The following is a 19,272-nucleotide window of genomic DNA, read 5'->3' on the forward strand; positions in this document are numbered from 1 at the left end:
GTTAGTGTCGGAAGTTCGATGTGGCTTTTCGAGGATGATGCTGTAGTATACAGAGAAGTTGCAGCAGTAGAAAATTGTAGCGAAATGCAGGAAGATCTGCAGCGGATAGGCACTTGGTGCAGGGTGTGGTAACTGACCCTTAACATAGACAAATGTAATGTATTGCGAATACATAGAAAGAAGGATCCTTTATTGTATGATTATATGATAGCAGAACAAACACTGGTAGCAGTTACTTCTGTAAAATATCTGGGAGTATGCGTGCGGAACGATTTGAAGTGGAATGATCATATAAAATTAATTGTTGGTAAGGCGGGTACCAGGTTGAGATTCATTGGGAGAGTCCTTAGAAAATGTAGTCCATCAACAAAGGAGGTGGCTTACAAAACACTCGTTCGACCTATACTTGAGTATTGCTCATCAGTGTGGGATCCGTACCAGATCGGGTTGACGGAGGAGATAGAGAAGATCCAAAGAAGAGCGGCGCGTTTCGTCACAGGGTTATTTGGTAACCGTGATAGCGTTACGGAGATGTTTAACAAACTCAAGTGGCAGACTCTGCAAGAGAGGCGCTCTGCATCGCGGTGTAGCTTGCTCGCCAGGTTTCGAGAGGGTGGGTGCGTTTCTGGATGAGGTATCCAATATATTGCTTCCCCCTACTTATACCTCCCGAGGAGATCACGAATGTAAAATTAGAGAGATTCGAGCGCGCACTGAGGCTTTCAGACAGTCGTTCTTCCCGCGAACCATACGCGACTGGAACAGGAAAGGGAGGTAAAGACAGTGGCACGTAAAGTGCCCTCCGCCACACACCGTTGGGTGGCTTGCGGAGTATAAATGTAGATGTAGATCATGTAGAGCCCCCGGGAGCACGCAGAAGTGCCTCAACACGACGTGGCATGGATTCATCTGACGTCTGAAGTAGTGCTGGAGCGAACTGACACCGTGAATCCTGCTGGGCTGTCCATAAATCCGTAGGAGTACGAGTGGTTACAAGGCATCCTATATATACTCAATAATGTTCATGTCTGGGGAGTTTGGTGGCCATCGTTAGCATTTAAACTCAGAAAGTGTTCCTGGAGCCACACTATAGCAACTTTGGACGTGAGGGGTGTCGCATTGTCCTCCTGGAATTGCCTATGTCCGACGGAATGTACAATGGACGTGAATGGATGCAGGTGATCAGACAGGACGCTTACGTACGTGTCACCTGGCAGAGTCGTACTCAGGGATCTCGTATCACTCCATCTGCACACCCCACACCATTACAGAGCCTCCACCAGCTTGATCAGTCCCTTGCTGGTATGCAGGGTCCATAGATTCATGAGGTTGTCTCCATGCCCGTACACGTCCATCTGCTCGATACAATTTGAAATGAGACTCGTCCGACCAGCCAACATGTTTCTAGTCATCAATAGTCCTATTTGAGTCTTCAGGGGCAGAGGCGAGGCGTAAAGCTTTGTGTCGTGAAGTCATCAAGCGCACACGAGTGGGTCTTTGGCTCCGAAAGCCCATATTGATGATGTTTCGTTGAATGGTTCGCGTGATGACACCGTGACGCTCCACTGTAAAGTGACGCGTGGAATGTAGCTGCATAATATAATGATATAGTGAATCATAAGTACATCAGTACGTTAAGTTCCACATTCTCACCCTAAGCCCACCAATCTAACTCTACCGATCGCCGTGTCGTTATCTGCCAATGGTTTCATCCTGTGCGGTGCGGTGAGGCATGTGGTCAGCATACCTGTATCCGAATTGGAAGTGATGTTAGAATATTTTCTAGGTTTGTACGTGTATCTGAACGCTGCCCTCTCGCACTGTTTATGACCATGACATGCAGACGCTTGGAACTGTTGACCGTCTGCAGCAGGTAGGAAAATGTTAGAACAAAAGAAAACAAAATTCAGCAGTTCGGTTGACATGTTCACATCCCATTCTTCACTTTAAATTTTCGCGTTTCAAGAAGAACACGGCGCAATATTTATCAGAAAACGTGGAATTAACACCGGAAGGCAATTTCTCTCATTGAATTTGGGTGTAATTTTACTTACAGCTGGCGCGCGGGGTAGCCGAGCGGCAGTGTGCGATTTGTGCTTTTACCAGTGGGGGGGATGTCTTAGGGGATTAGTATAATTATATATGTTACTAGCCTGGACCGTGGCGTTACCCATGGTTAAACAGTTATTTATAAATAGATGTTAATGCCGAAACTCACTATTCACGCGTATGCACTATCAGAAAAGCCATCCCTTGTTATATCTTTAAAAGTAGATTATAGGTAAAGCTTATTCACAAAATCGTCTACATACAGGTATACGAGGGGAATTCAAAAAGTAAAGGCACATTTGTCAAAAGCTGTACTTATTCTGATGACCGAAAACTGAAACATGCGATATTTTTCTACGTAACCTCCCTGGACTTCAATGCAGTTTTCCCGACACTTTACGAGGCTTTTTTTTATTTCATCAGAAAATACGTTTATCGGTTGCACCGCACCGCAGCAATGACGTCTTCATCACTTTCAAATCTTCTTCCCTGTAGTGCTCCCGTTAAGGGTCCAAACATGTGAAAATCGCTTGGAGCCAGGTCTGTACTGTATGGTAGATGTTCCAGCACCTCGAATCTCAACTCCTTTATTGCGTCGGCTGTCCGTTTGGCAGAATGTGGGCGAGCGTTACCTTGCTGCAGGATGACACCTCTTCACAGTTTCCCACGACGTTTGGATCTGATTGCAGGTTTTAGTTTCGTACGCAACACATCACATCCACCATACAACACAGACCTGGCTCTAAAGCCTCGTTTACGCTGGGGCGACGTCTTGCAACATTGTGGCATGCAACGGAAATGTGGCGTGCGTCGTTTGTCATTTAGTTCTAAATGTTTTGAAATGCTTAACTACTACATAACACTTTTTCAGAATTAATAAGCAACATATTAATAGTATTAATAGTAAACTTTCAGTGTTCGTCTCCACAAATTTAAATTACATGTAAAGTTTTACTCCAGTGCGTGGGAAATAAACATCCCAGGTTGGGATGCATAAACTAAAACTAGAGGAGGGGATGGTCTGATGCAGAGGGGGGGGGAAATCTCCCCCATCCCCCCCTGCAAATCGCACACTGCCGAACGGTCTAGGGCGCCTTGTTACGGTCCGAGCGGCTTTCCCCGTCGGAGGTTCGGGTCATCCCCCTTGGGCGTGTGTGTGTGTGTGTGTGTGTGTGTGTTTTTTTTGTCCTTAGGTTAAGGTAGAATAAGTAGTGTGTAAGCTTAGGGAGCGATGGCCTCAGCAGTTTGGTCCCATAAGACCTTACCACAAATTTCCAGTTTTTTTAACTTACACCTGTATGTGTTTCTTATTACCAGTGTTTTAATATTCCTGCTGAGCATTCTGAGAGATGTTTGTTTTCAAGACTTGATCTTCAAATACATTTAAAGTGTTTCATTTTAAATAGAAAACTATATACAGGGTGTTACAAAAAGGTACGGCCAAACTTTCAGGAAACATTCCTCACACACAAATAAAGAGAAGATGTTATGTGCACATGTGTCCGGAAACGCTTAATTTCCATGTTAGAGCTCATTTTAGTTTCGTCAGTATGTACTGTACTTTCTCGATTCACCGCCAGTTGGCCCAATTGAAGGAAGGTAATGTTGACTTCGGTGCTTGTGCTGACATGCGACTCATTGCTCTACAGTACTAGCATCAAGCACATCAGTACGTAGCATCAACAGGTTAGTGTTCATCACAAACGTGGTTTTGCAGTCAGTGCAATGTTTACAAATGCGGAGTTGGCAGATGCCCATTTGATGTACGGATTAGCACGGGGCAATAGCCGTGGCGCGGTACGTTTGTATCGAGACAAATTTCCAGAACGAAGGTGTACCGACAGGAAGACGTTCGAAGCAATTGATCGGCGTCTTAGGGAGCAAGGAACATCATTCCAGCCTATGACTCGTGACGATAACCCTAATGTCAGGATCAGAGAAGTTGCTGCTGTACAAGGTGACGTTGACCACGTCACTGTATGGAGAGTGCTACGGGAGAACCAGTTGTTTCCGTACCATGTACAGCGTGTGCAGGCACTATCAGCAGCTGATCGGCCTCCACGGGTACACTTCTGCGAATGGTTGATCCAAGAATGTGTCAATCCTCAGTTCAGTGCAAATGTTCTCTTTACCGATGAGGCTTCATTCCAACGTGATCAAATTGTAAATTTTCACAATCAACATGTGTGGGCTGACGAGAATCCGCACGCAATTGTGCAATCACGTCATCGTCACAGATTTTCTGTGAACGTTTGGGCAGGCATTGTTGGTGATGTCTCGATTGGGCCCCATGTTCTTCCACCTATGCTCAATGGAGCACGTTATCATCATTTCATACGGGATACTCTACCTGTGCTGCTAGAACATATGCCTTTACGACACAACATTTGGTTCATGCACGATGGAGCTCCTGCACATTTCAGTCGAAGTGTTCGTACGCTTCTCAACAACAGATTCGGTGACCGATGGATTGGTAGAGGCGGACCAATTCCGTGGCCTCCACGCCCTCCTGACCTCAACCCTCTAGACTTTTATTTATGGGGGCATTTGAAAGCTCTTGTCTACGCAACCCCGGTACCAAATGTAGAGACTCTTCGTGCTCGTATTGTGGACGGCTGTGATACAATACGCCATTCTCCAGGGCTGCATCAGCGCATCATGGATTCCATGCGACGGAGGGTGGATGCATGTATCCTCGCTAACGGAGGACATTTTGAACATTTCCTGTGACAAAGTGTTTGAAGTCACGCTGGTACGCTCCGTTGCTGTGTGTTTCCATTGCATGATTAATGTGATTTGAAGAGAAGTAATAAAATGAGCTCTAACATGGAAAGTAAGCGTTTCCGGACACATGTCCACATAACTTATTTTCTTCCTTCGTGTGTGAGGAATGTTTCCTGAAAGTTTGGCCGTACCTTTTTGTAACACCCTGTATACTGAAAAGTAATACTTCCCGATTTTTTTTTCTGTTTTCAATATAAGTTGAGGAATTACATATCAGGCATATCTACTCGGTGGACTTCGCTGACGCATGTTTCAATCTTCTGCCGCTATAGGGCTCCGCATTGTAGCGTGTAAGAGGGCGGTGGGTAATGTAACTATGTCGGAGCGTGAGAAACAGCATGCTGTAATCGAGTTTCGAAATCGGAAAGTCAGTCTACACATGCAGCATCCTCTCCTTCAGCAGGACAACGCCAGACCACGCACAGCGCTGCGACAACTTCAACAGTCCAACGCCTTGACTTGACTGTCATCGATCATCCACCGATACAGTCCCGACTTGGCGCCACTCGATTTTCATCTATTTCCAAAACTTAAAGAACACCTTCCACGGACTTCACTTCGATGGTGATGGAGGGGTGCAGCTAGAGGTGAGATTTTGACTCCGTCAACAAAATCAAATACCGTACAGTGACGGTATTGAGAAACTGGTCTCTCGTTGGGAGAAATGTGTTTGTCACCAGGGTGACTATGTAGAGAAATAGGCAGCACATTATGACCACCGACCTACTACACTCCTGGAAATTGAAATAAGAACACCGTGAATTCATTGTCCCAGGAAGGGGAAACTTTATTGACACATTCCTGGGGTCAGATACATCACATGATCACACTGACAGAACCACAGGCACATAGACACAGGCAACAGAGCATGCACAATGTCGGCACTAGTACAGTGTATATCCACCTTTCGCAGCAATGCAGGCTGCTATTCTCCCATGGAGACGATCGTAGAGATGCTGGATGTAGTCCTGTGGAACGGCTTGCCATGCCATTTCCACCTGGCGCCTCAGTTGGACCAGCGTTCGTGCTGGACGTGCAGACCGCGTGAGACGACGCTTCATCCAGTCCCAAACATGCTCAGTGGGGGACAGATCCGGAGATCTTGCTGGCCAGGGTAGTTGACTTACACCTTCTAGAGCACGTTGGGTGGCACGGGATACATGCGGACGTGCATTGTCCTGTTGGAACAGCAAGTTCCCTTGCCGGTCTAGGAATGGTAGAACGATGGGTTCGATGACGGTTTGGATGTACCGTGCACTATTCAGTGTCCCCTCGACGATCACCAGTGGTGTATGGCCAGTGTAGGAGATCGCTCCCCACACCATGATGCCGGGTGTTGGCCCTGTGTGCCTCGGTCGTATGCAGTCCTGATTGTGGCGCTCACCTGCACGGCGCCAAACACGCATACGACCATCATTGGCACCAAGGCAGAAGCGACTCTCATCGCTGAAGACGACACGTCTCCATTCGTCCCTCCATTCACGCCTGTCGTGACACCACTGGAGGCGGGCTGCACGATGTTGGGGCGTGAGCGGAAGACGGCCTAACGGTGTGCGGGACCGTAGCCCAGCTTCATGGAGACGGTTGCGAATGGTCCTCGCCGATACCCCAGGAGCAACAGTGTCCCTAATTTGCTGGGAAGTGGCGGTGCGGTCCCCTACGGCACTGCGTAGGATCCTACGGTCTTGGCGTGCATCCGTCCGTCGCTGCGGTCCGGTCCCAGGTCGACGGGCACGTGCACCTTCCGCCGACCACTGGCGACAACATCGATGTACTGTGGAGACCTCACGCCCCACGTGTTGAGCAATTCGGCGGTACGTCCACCCGGCCTCCCGCATGCCCACTACACGCCCTCGCTCAAAGTCCGTCAACTGAACATACGGTTCACGTCCACGCTGTCGCGGCATGCTACCAGTGTTAAAGACTGCGACGGAGCTCCGTATGCCACGGCAAACTGGCTGCCACTGACGGCGGCGGTGCACAAATGCTGCGCAGCTAGCGCCATTCGACGGCCAACACCGCGGTTCCTGGTGTGTCCGCTGTGCCGTGCGTGTGATCATTGCTTGTACAGCCCTCTCGCAGTGTCCGGAGCAAGTATGGTGGGTCTGACACACCGGTGTCAATTTGTTCTTTTTTCCGTTTCCAGGAGTGTATCATTATAAACCCTTCCAGGCGATATCAGAACCACCTGGCGAGGAATAGCTGCTAGTCAGCCACACGTACGGTGCATGAGTATCAGTGAGCGTGCTGTGCGTGTGTAAAATGGGGAAGGTGTGGGATCTATCTGAGTTTAATCGAGGGCAAATGTTGGTAGACCAGATGCTCCGCACGAACATTTCGGAAAGTGCATGACTTGTCGAGTGTTCAAGGAGTGTTATGATGAGCCTCTTCAACACGTGCCTAAAGCAAAGTGATAGATAACATTCCATCAGAATTTCTAAAATCATTGGGGGAAGTGGCAACAAAACGACTATTCACGTTGGTGTGTAGAATATATCAGTCTGGCGATATACCATCTGACTTTCGGAAAAGCATCATCCACACAATGCCGAAGACGGCAAGAGCTGACAAGTGCGAGAATTATCGGACAATCAGCTTAACAGCTCATGCATCGAAGCTGCTTACAAGAATAATATACAGAAGAATGGAAAAGAAAATTGAGAATGCGCTAGGTGAAGATCAGTTTGGCTTTAGGAAAAGTAAAGGGACGGCTAATAATGGAAGCAAGGCTAAAGAAAAATCAAGATACTTTCATAGGATTTGTCGACCTGGAAACAGCGTTCGACAATATAAAATGGTGCAAGCTGTTCGAGATTCTGAAAAAAGTAGGGGTAAGCTATAGGGAGAGACGGGTCATATACAATATGTACAACAACCAAGAGGGAATAATAAGAGTGGACGATCAAGAACGAAGTGCTCGTATTAAGAAGGGTGTAAGACAAGGCTGTAGCCTTTCGCCCATACTCTTCAATCTGTACATCGAGGAAGCAATGATGGAAATAAAAGAAAGGTTCAGGAGTGGAATTAAAATACAAGGTGAAAAGATATCAATGATACAATTCGCTGATGACATTGCTATCCTGAGTGAAAGTGAAGAAGAATTAAATGATCTGCTGAACGGAATGAACAGTCTAATGAGTACACAGTACGGTTTGAGAGTAAATCGGAGAAAGACGAAGGTAATGAGAAGTAATAGAAATGAGAACAGCGAGAAAACATCAGGATTGATGGTCACGAAGTCAATGAAGTTAAGGAATTCTGCTACCTAGGCAGTAAAATAACCAATGACGGACGGAGCAAGGAGGACATCAAAAGCAGACTCGCTATGGCAAAAAAGGCATTTCTGGCCAAGACAGGTCTACTTATATCAAATACCGGCCTTAATTTGAGGAAGAAATTTCTGAGGATGTACGTCTGGAGCACAGCATTGTATGGTAGTGAAACATGGACTGTGGGAAAACGGGAACACAAGAGAATCGAAGCATTTGAGATGTGGTGCTATAGACGAATGTTGAAAATTAGGTGGACTGATAAGGTAAGGGATGAGGAGGGTCTACGCAGAATCGGAGAGGAAAGGAATATTTGGAAAATACTGATAAGGAGAAGGGACAGGATGATAGGACATCTGCTAAGACATGAGGGAATGACTTCCATGGTACTAGAGGGAGCTGTAGAGGGCAAAAACTGTAGAGGAAGACAGAGATTGGAATACGCCAAGCAAATAATTGAGGACGTAGGTTGCAAGTGCTACTATGAGATGAAGAGGTTAGCACAGGAAAGGAATTCAAAAAAATGGCTCTGAGCACTATGGGACTTAACATCTGTGGTCATCAGTCCCCTAGAACTTAGAACTACTTAAACCTAACTAACCTAAGGACCTCACACACATCCATGCCCGAGGCAGGATTCGAACCTGCGACCGTAGTAGTCTCGCGGTTCCGGACTGAACGCCTAGAACCGCTAGACCACCGCGGCCGCCGGAAAGGAATTCGTGGCGGGCCGCATCAAACCAGTCAGTAGACTGAAAAAAAAAAAAAAGAAAAAAAAACGAGAGACTATGATCTCCCCATCGTTTCCACAATCGCACAAATAAGTAGACGTAACAAGGTTCGATATTAAAAAAACTCTATTGCATCTCAGTATACTGCACAATATCTCGCCAACTGCGAGTACTATGCTAAACAATCATCAATGAGGTGCCCGCGAGCGGTAGCCCTATGAGACGTGCGACATATGACATCCGGCATCAGGGGAGTCTCCAACCAGTCTGGAGAGTAGAGGTGGCAAAAAATAACGTAACTGATAGAAATAACCGGTTACTGAGAAGTAACGGTTACTGCGATAACCGTTCCTCTGATCCTGGCAGTTATTTCAATAACTGTTTAGTGTCAACAGAGCCTCGCGCCATCTGTTGACCGAAGATCGTACTGCGCATTTGGAAGGCGTTCTATAGACCATGGGAATAACTGTGAGACTGCGCGCCATCTGTTGATAAGAACTGTGTACTATTTCGTGGGCCTTCGTTACTTTTAGCATAAACAATTAAATAAAGTTAATGTCCGAGCCGTGGCTGATAGGAGCTGCAGTACAGGCATTAACAAGTACGGTCGTTCCCTTAAGCCACCGCCTTACGTGTTAATTTAGCTTGGACGGGTAGTAGAAGGAAAGTTACTTAGGAATTCGAGCGACTATGGAAATAACTGTCAGAGACCGGTATTCTCCTCTGGCAGTTATCGTTATTGGCTCGTAGTTCTAGTTCTCTGGTAGTTATCGGGCTACCACCACAGATAACCTGGAAGCTGGTAACGGAATAACTGTGTGTCTAGACGTTCCTGACTCGGTGACTCCAGTTAAAAGTCGTAGTTCCAGGTGATATTTCCAGAGAGGATAGTAACTGGAGCGAACAAATATTTTCGTACTGCTACGGAAATAGCCGCTGGCAATCGCGAATGACAAATAACATGTCAGAAAGTATAACATAATACAGTGGAATATAATAATTATTATCCTCATCATTTGTCAGGAGATTGTTAAAATATGTGAATATATCACAGTAACTGCTAATATTTACAGAATTGGTATACTGACAGAATAAAACACAGTTACGTACTTTTAATAAATTTATCGTACACAGAATACCCGATCTTGACTGTTGCAACCAAGTGCTGTCAAAACTGAAATATAACAGAATTTTTACCTAAGCTGGTCTGTCAGTCTCTGTTACGATATTCATCTACAGAGTAGAAGGAGGGGTCAATGGAAGCGTCTGATTCCACCCGCCTGCTTCGACGTAAAGGTGTTGTGGTGTGTGAATGTCATTACGGCACGGTGTTTCTGAGTTTGTTTGTGTGTGTGTGTGGGGGGGGGGGGGGGGTGTCGATCTAGGTTGCAGTGCCGGAATTTGCTGGTGGTAATTAAATTTTTTTTTCTAGCTGTGATGTTTTGTGTATTTATGATGTATTGAATGTGATTTAATTTATGTAGGGATGATTGATTTGTGGACTTTTGGGATTGTGGTTTTATTTTTCGCAGTTGTAGGTGTTGGTTTTTTGGCATCGGTAGCTGTGGTGGACCTATATAGGTCACCGGAAATGACCGATTCCCATTTACATAGTTGTGTTTGTTGATGTTTTAGTATCGTCATCTTAGGTTGACCTATATAGGTCAAGGGAAATGTCTGATTCCAATTTTCGTACTTTTAGTTGTGGGTATTGGTGTTTTGGTATGGTCACCTATAGTTGACCTATATTGTTCAAGGGAAGTGTCCGATTCCTGCAGATTTTTGTTGGTGTAGCAGAATGCTGTAATTTTTTTTTCTTTTTGTTCTTCATTTTGTGTTTTGGGATCAGGGTGTGTTTTTTTTTACTAGCTTGTCCTCACCCTAAAACCCCCAACTTCCCGCAGTTGTCCCATTGGTTTGATTGTATTTTTGGTGGGAAATGTAATTGTATTATTTATATGTATCTTCGTGTATGTAGTGACGTCATAGACACACTTAAAATAGCCATTTCCGGCATATTGATGACGGGTGGAATCAGACACTTTTGTATCAAATAGTCTTTCAAACACACTGTAAACCGTGCCTTATCTGAAACCAAGTTTTTAATGGTTGCTGACTTGCTGGCAGTTTATTGAAAATGCATGTTCCTGAATATTGGACCCCTTTTGGACGAAGGTAAGTAATTTTAGGTCTTTATGTAGATTGCTGTTCCCATTTGTAGTACTGATATTATGTATTAAGCTATTGGTTGGAAATACTTGTAACAAATTTCATAAAGGAATAAATAGACTAGGAAGCAGTGGTTAGAATACAAAGTTCCTTGAACAGGTTCCTACATGATGTTCTTGAATTGATACCACAAACGATTTTTATTACACGCTTTTACATGCGAAAAACTTTTGCTACGTTTGATAAGTTCCCACAGAATATGCTCCCTTATGAAATAACAGAATGAAAAAATGTGGTATGCCCTTCCCAACTGAATTTATTATCGAGTTGTAGTCCCAGAAATGTAACACTGTCAAACTTTTCGATCTGCATGTCTTCATATGTTATAAACATGCTGTCGCTGGAGAAATCGAGCAGTTTGCAAATCTGACATAAAACTTGGATTAGCGTAATCACACTTTCCCCAATAGGACTAGCTTTTACAGCACAGGAGTAAACGAATCTGTCACATTACGTATATTTTTTGTTGTATTATAAGGGTGTACACTTTATTCTATTATGTGAGCAGCACAAGAAATTAAGCTTCGAATTTAACCTACAGTACTCAGTTTACATATTACTTCATACTTAAAAACGCACGTTGTTAACATTTTACTTAAACAGTGCTTTGGCGAAGTTCCGCGTACTTTCTGTCGCAGCTGCGAGGATAATATTTCTAATAGCGACCGATAACCTACAAACATATAATATGAAACACTAATAATCGTTCTAACATCAACTAAAATGTACCCGGAGTTAATAAGCTAAGGTTATGACACGATTCATACGACATTCCTGCTATTTTACACTACTCGCAGTTATACTGATAACTAAACTGATGGATTCCAACTATGTCGTTATTTAACTGTCGGAGTTATCGGTATTCGCTAGCGAAAAATAACTTGGCAGTTATTAATAACGGTTAACTATAACGGTTATCAAAGAATAACTGGAACTGTGATAACGGTTACTCCAGAATAACTGTTTGGCCCACCTCTACTGGAGAGCTCCCAGCACTGCGGCTGGGGCAGCAGCGGGACAAAAGAATGTTTACCTGGCGGTGGAAACTCAGCCCGTACAATGGTGGCGAGGCTACCCTTAGTTCCAAAATTTCACACAGGGGGCAGACCAGACTGGACAGCATCACTGTCTAGACTGCCGCCAGATGGCCATTGTGAGTCCAAACAGTCGACATACCGGCTATTACGCAGGTGGTCATAATGTTCTGGTTGATGAGACTATTTAGACATGAAGTTGCACTCGCGGTACAAGAAAGATCGGGAGCATGACGACAGGCAAAAGTTAGTAGAGATTCGTGCTGCTGTAAAAAGAGCGATGCGCGAAGCGTTCAACCACTACCACCGTCATACCTTAGCAAAATATCTCGCTGAAAACCCAAGGAAATTCTGGTCTTACGTAAAATCGGTAAGCGGGTCGAAGGCTTCCATCCAGTCACTCACTGATCAGTCTGGCCTGGCAACGGAAGACAGCAAAACGAAAGCTGAAATTTTAAATTTAGCATTTGAGAAATCTTTCACGCAGGAGGATCGTACAAACATACCGGCGTTTGAGACTCGTACAGATTCCCGTATGGAGGACATAGAGATAGACGTCCCTGGGGTTGTGAAGCAGCTGAATGGGTTGAAAATAAATAAATCGCCAGGTCCTGGTGGGATTCCAATTCGGTTTTACAGAGAGTACTGTACTGCATTGGCTCCTTACTTAGCTTGCATTTATCGCGAATCTCTTGCCCAACGAGCGACTGGAAAAAAGCGCAGGTGACGCCTGTATATAAGACGACTAGAAGGGCGGATCCTTAAAATTACAGACCAATATCCTTAACACCGGTTTCTTGCAGGATTTGAATTTCCTTGAGACAGAGAAGTTTCTGTCCACGCATCAGCACGGCTTCAGAAAGCATCGCTCTTGCGAAACGCAACTCGCCTTTTTTCGCATGATATCTTGCGAAACATGGATGAAGGGTATCAGACGGATGCCATATTCCTTGACTCGGTGCTCTACTGCAGACTCCTATCTAAGGTACGTGCATATGGGATTGGTTCCCAAATATGTGAGTGGCTCGAAGACTTCTTAAGTAATAGAACCCAGTACGTTGTCCTCGATGGTGAGTGTTCATCGGAGGTGAGGGTATCATGTGGAGTGCCCCAGGGAAGCGTGGTAGGTCCGCTGTTGTTTTCTATCTACATAAATTATCTTTTGGATAGGGTGGATAGCAATGTGCGGCTGTTTACTGATGATGCTATGGTGTACGGGAAGGTGTCGTCGTTGAGTGACTGTAGGAGGATAGAAGATGACTTGGACAGGATTTGTGATTGGTGTAAATATGGCAGATAACTCTAAATATAGATAAATGTAAATTAATGTAGATGAATAGGAAAAAGAGTCCCGTAATGTTTGAATACTCCATTAGTAGTGTAGCGGTTGAGACAGTCACGTCGATTAAATATTTGGGCGTAACATTGCTGAGCGATATGAAGTGGGACCGCTTATAAAACACTAATATGACCTATTCTTGAGTACTGCTCGAGCGTTTGGGATCCCTATCAGGTCGGATCGAGGGAGGACATTGAAGCAATTCACATTACGGGCTGCTAGATTTGTTACTGGTAGGTTTGATCATCACGCGAGTGTTACGGAAATGCTTCAGGAACTCGGGTGGGAGTCTCTGGAGGAAAGGAGGCGTTCTTTTCGTTAATCGCTACTGAGGAAATTTAGAGAACCAGCATTTGAGGCTGACTGCAGTACAATTTTACTGCCGCCAACTTACATTTCGCGGAAAGACCACAAAGATAAGATAAGAGAGATTAGGGCTCGTACAGAGGCATATAGGCAGCCATTGTTCCCTCGTTCTGTTTGGGAGTGGAACGGGGAGAGAAGATGCTAGTTGTGGTACCTGATAGGGATCCCAAACGCTCGAGCAGTACTCAAGAATAGGTCGTATTAGTGTTTTATAAGCGGTCCTTTACAGATGAACCATATCTTCCCAAAATTCTACCAACGAACCGAAGACGACTATCCGCCTTCCCCACAACTGCCATTACATGCTTGTCCCACTTCATATCCACCGTATGGTGGATTGCGGAGTACGGATGTAGATGTAGAAGAATAAAGATGCGGAATGTTAATAACGTCTGTTTTATTTAAAAAGCTCTGAGAGTTTTTAGATGCTTCAGCTGGGTACACCACACCTGGATAAAGTTCCTGACACTCTTCTTCGCCGGTCTGAGTGCTTTATTAAGGCCAGAGCCAGTGTTAAACGGTACTAGCGAGGTTTCTCCTGGGAGTGTCTGTTTTGTTGTGTAGTGTGCTGATGAGGAGACGCTAGACGAGAAACGATCTGTCTGGGCCAGGTTGGGGACGGAAGAGCGGGGGTCGGCGACCGGCGGCCTTTCACGGATGGCCGCCGTGGGAGCAGCCGGCAGCGGCTGAATGTCACGCGGCGGTGAAAGGCAGGGGAGGCCACGAGCCTCTGTAAGTCTATACAGTGACGGGCGTCTCCTCAACAGCCGGCCCAGCCACTCGGAATGGGGGCCGCCAACAACAGTCAGCGTGATCCTCACCATGTTGCAAGCAGGCTGTTTAGGTTTTTATGTTGGTAACGCCACGTAGCGCTCTGTATGAAAATCACTGGCTGTGCTGTGTGCAGTCTGTGGCTAGTTTGCATTGTTGTCTGCCATTGTAGTGTTGGGCAGCGGCAGCTGGATGTGAACAGCGCGTAGCGTTGCGCAGTTGGAGGTGAGCCACCAGCAGTGGTGGATGTGGGGAGAGAAATGGCGGAGTTTTGAAATTTGTAGGACTGCATGTCATGAACTGCTATATATATTATGACTTTTGATGACTATTAAGGTAAATACATTGTTTGTTCTCTATTAAAATCTTTCATTTGCAAACTATGCTTATCAGTAGTTAGTGCCTTCCGTAGTTTGAATCTTTTATTTAGCCGGCAGTGGTGGTGCTCGCTGTATTGCAGTAGTTCGAGTAACGAAGATATTTGGTGAGGTAAGTGATTTGTGAAAGGTATAGGTTAATGTTAGGGCCATTCTTTTGTAGGGATGTTTCAAAGTCAGATTGCGTTGCGCTAAATAATATTGTGTGTCAGTTTAAGCACAGTCGTGTATAATTTTTCTAAGGGAACGTTTCATATGTCGACCCTTAGCCGAGGATACCTCACTGGAATCTTCTGATTTTTTCTTGTAGTTCGTGTAATTAGTGTAGATTTTGTTTATTGCTAGCGCGTAACTGTAGAGAGAATTTCCTTTGTAGTTGCAGTCTTTCATTGTTGAACACTAAAACAGGTGTGGCACGCATGTAAATTTGCACCAAGTATTTCGCAGCTGCGCTTGCAATTAACTAGATATTATTTTCAGTGCTATGTTAACGTGTTCTCTTATTTTTGCTCTTCAAATTGTGTTTTTCTGTGTTGTCGTGTGAAATATTGTGACAATAATGGCGTGTGAAAAACGTAATACCAGGCTCCAAAGTAAACTGAGAAATGACAGTGAAGACGAAAGCAGTGTGTTAGCGCCACAATGTAATGAATTAACTAATGTTCAAAGTAGTAATTTGGTGATTGTGTATAGGGAAATGGAGCGGGCTGCAAATAATGGTGTAGGCAGTGAAACAATTAGTGAACAGGGAAGCATTATCGATCGATCGGTCGGCAACAGCTCGCCTCAGGAATCCGAAATGACAGGACACAATCTCGCAAATACTGTAGATTCAGGTTTTCGGTCCTCACCGTTTTCTCAAATAAGTCAAGACACATTTTCTGCTTGTCAAAATGTGAATGCTGCCGGTGCAAATTCACTGCCGAAAAGCACTGAGGAACATGTTTCAGACACCAGTGCATTGTTATTACAAATAATACAACAAATGGGACAAACACAGCAAAAGCTTCAAAACTTCGCCATTTTTCTCCCCACATCCACCACTGCTGGCGGCTCACCTCCAACTGCGCAACGCTACGCGCTGTTCACATCCAGCTGCCCAACACTACAATGGCAGACAACAATGCAAACTAGCCACAGACTGCACACAGCACAGCCAGTGATTTTCATACAGAGAGCTACGTGGCGTTACCAATAAAAAAACCTAAACAGCCTACTTACAATGTATTAACTTAGTATTTTACCAGTCTGTTATTTTCTCTCATTTGTGCATCTACAAATAGATGTCATATGTGAATTATTACTCAGTCAATGCCTAGAAGTCGAATGTGTAAATTTGTATGAGTCAGGACCTTGGAGTGATATAGTAAACCGTCTGTGTCAGTTAAAGCTCAGTAGTTAAAGTGTAAATTTAACATGTTGTCTTAAAAATGCTGTCAAAACACTATTACATTAGGTGAAGTGTTGACCATTAATATATCAAGTTGATATATATCTCAAGTTGATTCCGTATTTCTAGATTTCCGGAAAGCTTTCGACACCGTTCCTCACAAGCGACTTATAATCAAGCTGCAGGCCTATGGGGTATCGTCTCAGTTGTGCGACTGGATTCGTGATTTCCTGTCAGGAAGGTCGCAGTTCGTAGTAATAGACGGCAAATCATCGAGTAAAGTTGAAGTGATATCAGGTGTTCCCCAGGGAAGCGTCCTGGGACCTCTGCTGTTCCTGATCTATATAAATGACCTGGGTGACAATCTGAGCAGTTCCCTTAGGTTGTTCGCAGATGATGCTGTAATTTACCGTCTAGTAAGGTCTCCGAAGACCAGTATCAGTTGCAAAGCGATTTAGAAAAGATTGCTGTGTGGTGTGGCAGGTGGCAGTTGACGCTAAATAACGAAAAGTGTGAGGTGACCCACATGAGTTCCAAAAGAAATCCGTTGGAATTCGATTACTCCATAAATAGTACAATTCTCAAGGCTGTCAATTCAACTAAGTACCTGGGTGTTAAAATTACGAACAACTTCAGTTGGAAAGATCAAATAGATAATATTGTGGGGAAGGCGAGCCAAAGGTTGCGTTTCATTGGCAGGACACTTAGAAGATGCAACAAGTCCACTAAAGAGACAGCTTACACTACACTCGTTCGTCCTCTGTTAGAATATTGCTGTGCGGTGTGGGATCCTTACCAGGTGGGATTGACGGAGGAAATCGAAAGGGTGCAAAAAAGGGCAGCTCGTTTTGCATTATCACGTAATAGGGGAGAGAGTGTGGCAGACATGATACGCGAGTTGGGATGGAAGTCATTAAAGCAGAGACGTTTTTCGTCGCGGCGAGATCTATTTACGAAATTTCAGTCACCAACTTTCTCTTCCGAATGTGAAAATATTTTGTTGAGCCCAACCTACAAAGGTAGCATGGTTCAAATGGCTCTGAACACTATGGGACTTAACTGCTGAGGTCATCAGTCCCCTAGAACGTAGAACTAGTTAAACCTAACTAACCTAAGGACATCACACACATCCATGCCCGAGGCAGGATTCGAACCTGCGACCGTAGCGGTCGCGCAGTTCCAGACTGTAGCGCCTAGAACCGCTTGGCCACTTCGGCCGACAGAGGTAGGAATGATCATCAAAATAAAATAAGAGAAATCAGAGCTCGAACAGAAAGGTTTAGGTGTTCGTTTTTCCCGCGCGCTGTTCGGGAGTGGAATGGTAGAGAGATAGTATGATTGTGGTTCGATGAACCCTCTGCCAAGCACTTAAATGTGAATTGCAGAGTAATCATGTAGATGTAGATTGACAATCTAAATTCCTGAATAAGAGTTGATTTGATCATTTATACATTACTAAGTGACATGAAATGTGAGGAGGTCAAAAATTAATCTACGCAGTGCTGTGCAAACATTATCAAAGAAGGGCTGTACAAGAAGAAATTCCGTATGACTTCAGAGAGAAAATTACAGCTTAATGCTGTAGTGATCACATTCCAGAAGACCAATCTAACCAAAAATCACTCTCAAACTCCTAGAGCACCCCAGAACCACTCCCCACAATCCTTTTCCCCCACTTGCTTTCTGCAAATCTGCCTTCTCAATGCTCCTCAAAATCCATACACTAATCCTGGATTCCCCATTGTAGCTGGTTACTTTGCTCCTGGGGAATGAATCTCTATTCATATTGACAAACAGCTGAAACCTATTGCTCACAGCCTAGCCTCTCATGCCAAGAACATGAACCATTTCCATCATCACCTTGCAATTATTTCTATTCCATTACCACCTGTCTGTCACTGTTGATACCATCTGCCTACACAGGAACATCCCCTGTACCCATCATCTTGCCACTTCCCTGTCCTTCCGGCGAGCCGGGTAGGTCGTTTATGAACAGGGCCCCCAATTTTACTCAGTTTTATCCTCTATTATTCAGACATTCGTTAACCTTGTGCCACTTATGACGCGTCACTGCCCACATTTATTTCCATTTTGTTGCCATGTTTCAGTGCACAGTATAGGAAGGTTCTGGTGCGGGAGGCTAGCGAGTAGGTAGTAGCAGATTCATCGATTGACACATGAGCATGAGAACGGCCGGGCGAGCAAGAGCAGTATCGTACTGGGGCAGAGAGAGAAAGAGAGAGAGATAGTGGGGATTCAAAAAATGGCTCTGAGCACTATGGGACTTAACTGCTGAGGTCATCAGTCCCCTAGAACTTAGAATTACTTAAACCTAACTAACCTAAGGACATCACACACATACATGCCCGCGGCACGATTCGAACCTGCGATTGTAGCAGTTGCGCCGTTCCAGACTGTAGCGCCTAGAACCGCTCGGCCACTCCGGCCGTCCAGTGGGGGATTCACTTACCACGCTGGGCACCAGAAAGAGAATGCTCTATTATTTATATTTACTGATTAGGTATTTAAATACAGCTCCAACCACGCTGATGGCGTCATTTGCCCTGAGAACTTGTTAATAATAACTCAAATATCACCAAATCCATCAAGAAATGCTAGTTGCAAATTTTAGTTAGTGCTTACTGATGTGAAAATTTTAGTTACCGCTTACTGACGGAATGCATGGACCAATGACGAGTGTGCCCTGACAGGGCAGGCCGCAAACTACTAGCATATACTGTGATCAAAAGTATCCAGACACCTGGCTGAAAATTACTTTCAAGTTCGTGGCGCCCTCCATCGGTAATGCTGGAATTCAATATAGTGTTGGCCCACCCTTAGCGTTAATGACAGCTTCCACATCCGCAGACATACGTTCAATCAGGTGCTCGAAGGTTTCCTGGGGAATGGCAGACCATTCTTCAGATTGCTTC

The 19,272-nt window shown here is 44.9% G+C and overlaps 1 protein-coding gene across 1 annotated transcript in view; it reads right to left on the reverse strand.

Moving 5' to 3' along the window:
- Positions 1-19,272, reverse strand: part of LOC126109440 (uncharacterized) — an 841,290-nt gene that overhangs the window by 567,154 nt on the left and 254,864 nt on the right. The gene's annotated exons all lie outside the window — the stretch shown is intronic.

Source organism: Schistocerca cancellata, chromosome 12 (genome assembly GCF_023864275.1).
Source record: "Schistocerca cancellata isolate TAMUIC-IGC-003103 chromosome 12, iqSchCanc2.1, whole genome shotgun sequence".
Taxonomy (NCBI): Eukaryota; Metazoa; Arthropoda; class Insecta; order Orthoptera; family Acrididae; genus Schistocerca; species Schistocerca cancellata.